This window comes from Urocitellus parryii, unplaced genomic scaffold, assembly GCF_045843805.1.
Source record: "Urocitellus parryii isolate mUroPar1 unplaced genomic scaffold, mUroPar1.hap1 Scaffold_420, whole genome shotgun sequence".
Taxonomy (NCBI): Eukaryota; Metazoa; Chordata; class Mammalia; order Rodentia; family Sciuridae; genus Urocitellus; species Urocitellus parryii.
In genome coordinates this window covers 20,001-26,253 of record NW_027553751.1, presented here as the reverse complement: position 1 = coordinate 26,253, position 6,253 = coordinate 20,001, and positions in this window count along the sequence as shown.

The following is a 6,253-nucleotide window of genomic DNA, read 5'->3' as shown; positions in this document are numbered from 1 at the left end:
AATGCAGAGTTAGAGAGACAAACTGACCCTTAAAACAGATACGGGAAACCATACTGGAATCTGAAACAGGCTGGGAATTGTGAACAGCCTGGAGAGGCCATATTTTTCTTCCTTCAGGGGCAGTGGGAGAGACTTTGCACTGCCTGTTGTTATGTAAATTAGAACTGAGACCTGCCCCAAGCAAGCCCGGTTTAGTGTAAGAATCTTACTTCCCCGCCCTGATAACTGGCACCCCAGCCTGGCAGAAAACAAATTTTCCCTTGCAGACAAACTGGTAGGAACCCAAAGTGGCTGGAACCACCCCCCCCCAAAAAAAAAAAAAAAAAAAAAAAAGAACAAAATGGCACAGAGAAGGAATAGTACAAGTACCTGCTTTATCTAGGCTACTGGTTTGATAAAGTTGACACTTTGTTGGGGGTATTTCAATCTCACCTTGACCCCTGACCTGCCCCTCTCAAGAGTTTGTGAAAGATGCAAACTGATTTTTACATGTTTCTGTCAATTCCTACATTGTCTGGATGGATCCAACCGTGGCCTATCAGTCTGCCTGAAATGAATCCTGGCAGTGGCCAACATGCCTGACCTCCAGATTACTTTTGTGGTGTTCAGAGAAGAGTTGTGGTGTGATTTCATGTTTTAGACTTTGTCGAGATTGGGTTTATGTTCCATTCTATGGTCAACTCTGGTAAACATTCCGTATTCACTTTAAAAGAAGGTCTGCTGGGGCTGGGGTTGTGGCTCAGTGGTAAAGCACTTGCCTTGCGTGTGTGAGGCCCTGGGTTCGATCCTCAGTACCACATAAAAATAAATATTAAAAGAAAAGGAAGAAGGTCTGCTGTGTAGTGGTGGCCTTGCAGTGTTCTGAACATGACCATTAGGTGTGGGTTGTTCGTGATGTGCTTCTGCTGTCCTTGGTTACTGATTATTTATTTATGGCCTATGTCATCAGCTGCTAAGGGATGAGTGTTCTCGTCTCTTTGCCATAATTGATTTATCCATCTTTTCTTTTAATTCTCTCTGGTTTTCATATAGGTATCTATTTATTTTTTTCTAAACATTTTTTTTTTTTTAAGCTGTAGATGGACACAATGTCTTTATCTTTATTTATTTATTTCTATGTGGTGCTGAGGATTGAGCCCAGGGCCTCAGGAATGCAAGGCAAGCGCTCTACCACTGAGCTACAATCCCAACCCTCATGTAGGTATTCTGAGGTTATTGAATGACTTGCACACTACCTTAAGATTGTTTAATGCTTCCTCAAAGATCTGACTGTTTATCAATGTGCTATGTTCCTCCTACGCCTGGCAGTGATTGTCTTGTGTGTACCTTGAAGTCGTACTGAAAATAAATAAGTGACTGAGTACAGTGGCCTATGCCTGTCATCCCAGATGCTTGTCTCTCTCTCTCTCTCTCTCTCTCTCTCTCTCTCTCTCTCTCTCTCAGCTGAGGCAGGAGGATCCAGAGTTTAAAGCCACCCTCAGCAAAAGTGAGACACTAAGCAACTCAGTGAGACCCTGTCTCTAAGTAACATACTAGATAGGTAGGGCTAGGGGATGTGGCTCAGTAGTCAGTGAGTGCCCCTGAGTTCAATCCCTGTTTACAGGCCTCCTCCAATAAATAAACAAACAGATAAATAAATAAATAAATAGATAGATAGATAGATAGATAGATAGATAAATAAATAAATAAATAAGTTTATTTTGTCTATTTAGGTGATGATGATGATGATGATGATTTTAATGTGGTGCTGGGATTGAACCCTGTGCCTCATGCGTACTTGGTAAGTGCTGTACCACTGAGCCACAACACCAGAATGACAACACCGTGAAGTGCTCTTGCTCAGACTGTGGTCTCCTGTGTGGCTGGGGAGGGCAGGGGTTGGGTCCATTTAGGGCTGACAGATATTGTTGCCCTGCTACGTCTTAGATGAAACAGTGCGTAATATGTGCACACAGATAAAAATGAAGGTAGAGATGGCAAGCTTTATTTATCCAGCTTTATTTATCCCAGAACATGTGGTGTTTCAGTCTAGGGCAACAGACCATGCTTTTTAGCCAAGGCAGCCTCTCTTAGAGCCCTGTTACAGCTTCTGATTACTAAGTACCTAAATGTAAAATTTGGCTCTGTGATATTGATAGATTAAAAAAAAAAAAAAAAAAGATAAAATGGCCAAACAGACAAAATAGAACTCCACAAGGAAGCATCCTTTTTCCTATTAGGATTAGTATTCTTTTTTTTTTTTTTTCTCCTGTTTCCTAGTATGTTGTCGGTGGACAGCACACCTTCTTTCGATTTGTTCCTTTTTGTATGGCGTGCTAAGGCTCAGACTCTGTGCTAGGCCGGCCCTCTGCCACTGACCCAAAGACATAGACAGCCCCTAGACAAGAAAGGATTCTCAGAGGCTGGTCATCTTCCAATTTTTTTTTTTTTTGTACAGAAAAAGGAGGAAACACAAAGCCCAAAGACCAGCAGATCAAATTCCCAAGCAACCGATTTCAAACTGATTTTTACATGTTTCTGTCAATTCCTACATCGTCTGGATGGATCCAACCGTGGCCTATCAGTCTGCCTGTCTAATTGTGGCTTCACCGTGGTGGTTTCGGTTTTGAACTCCCACAGCGCCCCGTGTCCCCCGCCGGATTCTCTAGGGGTGCTGGGCAGACTGCCGGCGCCTCCCGCTGCTGCGGGGGACCCTGGGGGAGGGGGAGAGGCGGCGGCTGGTGGCACGTGCCCGGGTGACTTTCTACGACCCCTGCGGAGCAGATCCCGCTGACACCGACCGACTGAGGTTCCGCGTCCCTTCAGCCTGATTTGGTTGACGGTTTTCGAGCTCCCCCTGGTGGCCGCTTTTATAGGAGCGTCTTAATCCAATTCTGAGAAGTATCTGTTCAGGTCCTTGGCCCATGGATTGATTGGATTTTTTGTTCGATTCTTTTTTTTTTTTCTTTTTGCTTTCTGTCCCCCCCCACCCCCGTTGTTGTTGTTGTTGTTGTTGTTGTTGTTGTTGTTTCGCTCTGGGGCAAGGGCCCACACTTTGTAGCCGAGGCAGCCGCTCTTAGAGCCCTGTTACAGCTTCTGATTACCAAGTGCCTAAAGGTAAAATTTGGCTCTGTGACCCAATGGAAAATGACTTGCCATTCAAGAATATGCTCATTTCTTAGGGAAAACAACAACAGCAGCAGCAACAGAAACAGCACCCCCCCCCCAAAAAAAAAAGATAAATAAAGACACAAATACAAATAAGAATTCATGGGCTGGAGATGTGGCTCAAGTGGTAACGCGCTCCTCTGTCCTGCTGGGTTCCAGCCTCAGCACCACATAAAATAAACATGTTGTGTTCACTGAATACTGAAAAACAAACATAAAAAATATTCAAAATATTCTCTCTCTCTCTCTCTCTCTCTCTCTCTCTCTCTCTCTCTCTCCCCCCCCCCCCCCCCGGTCTTTAAAAAAGAAAAATAAGTAAAAGTTTAAAAAGGGGCTGGGGATGTGGCTCAAGCAGCAGCGCGCTCGCCTGGCATGCGTGCGGCCGGGATTCGTCCCTCAGCACCACATACAAACAAAGATGTTGTGTCCGTCCGCCGAAAACTAAAAAGTAAATATCAAAGTTCTCTCTCACTCTTTCTTAAAACAAAACAAAACAAACAAACAAACAAACAGACAAAAAAAAAAAGATAATGCGGCCAGACAGACAAAATAGAACTCCACAAGGAAAAATCCTTTTTCCTATCATGATCAGTATTCTTTTTTTTCATTTTTGGAGTAGTTGTAGGTGGACAGCACGCCTTCTTTCGACTTGTTCCTTTTTGTATGCCGCGCTAAGGCTCAAACCCAGCGCCTCCTATGTGCTAGGCCGGCCCTCTGCCACTGAACCACAGACAGAGAGGAGGGAGGATTCTCAGAGGCTGTTCATCTTCCCATTTTTTTTTTTTTGGGGGGGGTACGGAAACAGGCGGGAACCCCAAGCCCAAAGACCAGCAGATCAAATTCCCAAGCAGCCGATTTCAACGGGTTTTTACACGTTTGTGTCCATTCCTCCATTCTCTGGATGGATCCGACCGTGGCCTAGCAATCTGCCTGTCTTAACAGTGGCTTCACCGTGGTGGTTTCGGTTTTGAAGTCCCACACCGCCCGTGTCCCCCGCCGGGTTCTCTAGGGGTGCTGGGCCGACCTGCCTGCGTCTCGCGCCCGCCGCTGTGTGTGTGTGTGGGGGGCCCTGGCGGGGCGACCCGACTGGTGGGACGTGTCCGGGTGACTTTCTACGACCCCTGCGGAGCGGATCCCGCTGACGCCGACCGAGGTTCCGCGTCCCTTCCTCCGGATTTGGTTGACGGTTGTCGAGCTCCCCCTGGTGGCCGCTTTTATGGGAGCGTCTTCTCATCGGAAGTCGCCAAGGCGTGATATTCGGCGGCGGTGGCCGAGACGGAGTTCCAGGAGCTGGGCGGCGCCGGCGGAACTGTCTCGGTCGCGCTGGGCTGGGCCGTTGTGGCCCGTTGGCGGGATATTGGACCGGCGGGCTTAGTGTGTGTGTGTGTCGGTTGTCTTCTCTCCCTGCTCGGTCCGGGCCGCGGGCGCCTCGGGTGGCGGTCTTGAGCGGTTCCTTCGGTGGCGCGGGCTTCGCTTTGCCCGGTCTGGGTCGGCCGCCGGGACTTCTGTCTTCTTTTTCTCCCGCTTCCTCTCCCTCTCTCTCGTGGGTTTTGGCCGCGGAGCTGCGCCGGGCGGGCCGGAGGGGTGTGCTGGCCCGGCCTTGCCGCGTTCCCTCTTTGGGGGCCGCTGCCCGGGGCTTGTCCCGATGGCTGTGCGCGGCGTCCTTCGGTGGTGGGTCTTAGCGTGTTCCCCGGCCGCCCCCCGATCCTGCTCGTTGGGGATGGTGGTCCCCGCCTCTTGCTTGCGCCTTCGTCAACGAGGGTCGACCAGTTGTCCCTAGGGGCTCTGGATCTCGGTGATGGGCTCGATTTCGCGGTCCGCCGACCGTGACTCTCTTCGGGGAAGGCGGCAGTGGTGAGTGAACTGTTCCCCGTTGCCCCGGTCGCGGTTGTTTTGGCCCGAGTTGGCCGTTTTCTGCCATCGGGTAGGTGCTGACACGGTGTCCTCTGGCGTGTGCCGCCAGAGGGAGGGAGGGAGCTTGGGCCTCCGGGTGCGTGCGGGGCTCTGGGCTGATGGGGTGGCCCGGACCCGTTCCCTCTTGAGCCGCCTGCCTTGGGCCTGCGTGCGACGGCTCTTCGGTGCACCTGGAGCGCCCTCGCGGTGGTGCCACCTCCGGCCGGCCGGTCTCCTGGCGCCGGAAGGGCGGTGGGGGAGGTGGCGGGTGGTCCTTTACCGCCCGTGCGCTCCCCGCTGCGGGCGCCGAGGGCGGTGTGACGACGCTAGCTTCCATGGCTCCGAGCCGCGTGTCAGGCGTTCCCCGTTCCGTGTCGTCGGCCGCTCTCCCTGGGGTGTGGGGCCGGCGAGGCCGTATCAGGCTCCTCTTAGAAGCGGTCCTCGCCGGGTCTCCCCCTGCTCCCCGGGTCTCTCCCGCCCACTCTGCTGATCGATGTGGTGACTTTGCGCTCTCCTGGGCTGGACCAAAGCCGCGCCAGGCGAGGGACGGACATTCATGGCGAATGGGCCAGCTCTTCTCGTCCTGCCCGCGGGCCCCTCGCCTTGCCTCCCCGCCCGTTCGCGGTGCGGGGAAGGGCGGGGGTGCGGAATCCGGCCTCGACCTCGCTCCCGGGGTCCTTTGACGTAGCGGGTGCTTCCCGCCCGCCGCCCGCTCTGGGCGGCCAAGGGCCGTGTGTGTGGCCCTCCCCGCGTCGGGGAGGGCTGCCGCCGTGCTCCCTCGGCGCGACGGCGCGCCTCTGCTTCGGTGCTCCTGGGGCGCTCCGGGTCGTTTCCTGAGGTGCCTGAGGCTGAGCCGGTGTGTGCTGTTCCCGGTCCCGGTGCCGCTGCCGCGGCCGGCCGCCGCCTCGCTGTCGGTCTCGCCCCGTCTGCGGGGGTTTCCGAGGCGAGTGCCTGAAGGGAAGAACGGTGTTGCTTCGTTCGGGGGATCGAGGCGGTGAGCCCGGCAGCGTTGCCCGTCCCCTCTCCGGGGGGGAGCGGGTCGCGTTGTCGTCCCCAGCGCTGAGTGGCGCGGGGAGTGTTAGGCGAGCGGGCGCCCGCGCGCTCTTTCCTCCCTCCGGTGGGGGAGAAGGAGATGCTGCTCGGGCGTGCGAGCGATTGTGGCGGGACGCCGAGCAGGGGCCGGGTCCGGCCCCTGAGGCGATGGGGCTTTGGG